This window comes from Macadamia integrifolia, chromosome 4, assembly GCF_013358625.1.
Source record: "Macadamia integrifolia cultivar HAES 741 chromosome 4, SCU_Mint_v3, whole genome shotgun sequence".
Classification (NCBI taxonomy): Eukaryota; Viridiplantae; Streptophyta; class Magnoliopsida; order Proteales; family Proteaceae; genus Macadamia; species Macadamia integrifolia.
Window position 1 is genome coordinate 21,144,582 of NC_056560.1, and position 2,995 is coordinate 21,147,576.

Genomic DNA, 2,995 nt, shown 5'->3' on the forward strand with positions numbered 1-2,995 from the left:
AGAGCAAATGTATAGGGTCACTACTTTTTGGATCTCTTCTTTCTAACTAATTCTTAGTATTACGTACCCACCTAGCACTCATGTAAAAGAAAACTACCCAACTAGAGTAAGACAAGCACAAAATAATGGAAAGAAAAACTATTTTTTAACTATTTTTTTGAATTATTTTTTTGGCTTTTAGGGAGATTACCGGTAGGGATCTGGGGTTGCCAGGTCAATTCCTGAAGTACTGCTATAGGGCGAAACTTGTCTTTATTGTACTGTGAGGCTTGGCAACCTCCACCAATACAACTAGTATTGCAAATTGTTCTTCTCAGGAATTCAATAAAAGAAAAGGAAAAACAAAACAAAGCAAACAGAGCACTCCGATTTATCAAAAAAAAATGGAAAATAACATGGAACTGTTTCCCCTGCAACAGCGCCAAAAACTTGTTAGGATTTAAAATGTAACAGCAAGCATACGGATCAGTGTAGCTACGAGTCGAACATAGGGAGAGCAACCACTTTATTTTTTACTTCTTTTAATAATTCGAAAGTAAACCAATTAATGGTTGTGATCTTATTCTAACTACCGTCCTAAACATATGTATCTAAAATAACATCCTAACCATTCGTCATCTAAGAATTTAAATACGTAAGCCACGTAATTAAAATTAAATGAATAAATAACTGAAAATAAACAAACCACGTAATTAAAAAGCAATGAAGGAAAAAATGTTGAAATAAAAATAAAGTAAAAGAAAGGGGATAAAGCTAGAGAGAGGCTCACAAGTAGGTTTCTCTACTTAGCCTGAGGAATGTATTATAATATGAGCTTCCCTACTTGACCAGAGAGTCACTATTATAAGGGTTACTCTACTTGGCTTTAGGGAAAGGGAGGCAATTAAAATAAAAACAAAAAAATGATGGTTCTATGGCTAGGAGGGGCAAAGCCAACATATACACTAGCCATGAACCTTAGGGGAAAGAGAAAGTAACAATGTAACGATTGAAATTAAAATCCTAAATTAAGAAAGAAAGGGTAGTTAGAAGAAGGAATAAGAGGGGGGAAAGAAGACTATTGAAGAAGCCTCCCTACCTGAATCAATGCTTAAACTTGAAAGATTAGGTGATTTGAGATACTGCCAACCCTAAAAACCAGATCTAGAATGAACCAAATTTGAAATTTTTAGGCTTGGAGAAAATAAATCTTGAAAAAAAACTGAACTTGAAAAAGAGATGCTCCACGGCTCATGATCTTGTCACCAAGATCTAAGCCTAGAACTATAACTTAAAAATTACAACTCAATTGCATAAATCATAAACATAAAAAGTTGAATAAAAATAAAAGAGTACTTGCATTTATTGAAATAAAAAAGCTATTACAAAAGTGATTAAAGAAAAATAAAGAAGAACTAGAACTAATGAGAGTGAGAGAGGGAGAGAGAGAGCAAAAAAAAAAAAAAAAAAAAAAAACCTAGATGAAGATTGAAGTGCCTCCTCTCTTTGTGTTGATTCTATTATATAGAGAATGGGGGAGGGAAGCTAACGATTTTAGCTTCTAAAAAATAGGATTTTTTTTATCTTGTTGATGAGGTGGAGGAGAGAGAAGAGAGAAAGAAAGAAAACGCGTGGAGAGAGAATCTCTCACAAATTTTTTTGCCTTTTTTTCCTATTTTTTCTCCCTTTTTCTATTTTTCTTTCTCTTCTTGCGCAAGAAACCCCCTTGGCCAATTTTTCTTGCTTGGATTTGGATAATATTCTATTTTAATGGGAAATTCCATCTATGCCCTTGTCTTTTCCTTTTCTTTAATTTTTTTCTTTTTCTTTCCTATTTTTTCTCTTCAACTTGTGTACAACCCTCTTGGCCGGCCTCCTTGCTTTAAGTGATGAGTAGAGAGAGAAAATCTTTCAAAAAAAAATCTCCAAAAAAATGGCAGCCAAGAGGTTCAAACTTGAGACCTCCTAATAAGGAAGGGATTTTGCACACCATAACTCACCAACTATGATAGATAGTTGTTGTTACCAAAAATGAATCTTCAATCATTTATGGGTGTGGTCCATCGACTCATGTTGGCATTCAGAATATTCCTTGTATCTCTGGGACAACTGTAGATGGGCTGATTCTGTATCTCGATTCAATTCTGATCCATTATTTTTTTTTTCCTGAAAAGAATAATCACTTGTATGGTTGACCAAACGAATGTGTACTTTTAATTGAACATGTCAAACTTGCTTAGAATTTCATCCTCTTCAAAACCATGAAAAGAAAAAGGACCTCTTTAATGTAAAATTGGAGATATAGCACCTGATAGTTCTTAAGACCTTGAAAATATAAAATTTACAAAAAGAGAGTAAAACCCAAGGTAACTCCATTCTAAATATGTAAAATGCATGTTTTACTATCCTAGATTTCACATATAAATGTGCTCATCATATGGGTAGTTACCCTGGGCCATGCTTATGGTCTTTTGACAATGTTGGTATGTGCTGAGATTCATGTGTGAGGAGTTGAGCCACTTATCATCTAGGATCCAAAGGTACGAATTCCCTCTAGTTGGACTGGTAAGCATTGCACGAACATGTGGGGTCATCTCTTCCCCTTCGACAATGGGCAGCTATGAGCCAAAACCCAATTATTGTGAGGGTAGGGGCCGCAGATCAATGACTTCATAAGTCACCATTCCGTCCTCACTCCTCTCCTTCTCTTTCATGAGGGAGGAGTGTGTCATGTGTACTTTGCTTGTGAGCCCCGTACCACTGTACCACTGCTCGGAGATACATGGAGGCCTATTTCATAAGTGTAAAATTCATCATTTAGACAGGGGTTTGATGATGGTCTAATACAGGGATCAGAATCATACAAAAGGGTTTGGAGTCGCCACCTAGGGTTATGGCCTAGGACCCTGGGGTGGGCCCGATTCCTGAGAAAAGGGTTCAATAATTGGTCTGGTCCAAAGATTTAGGGTAAGTGTCAGGTTGTAGAATTGGGAAGGTGTTAGGCACCCAATCTACC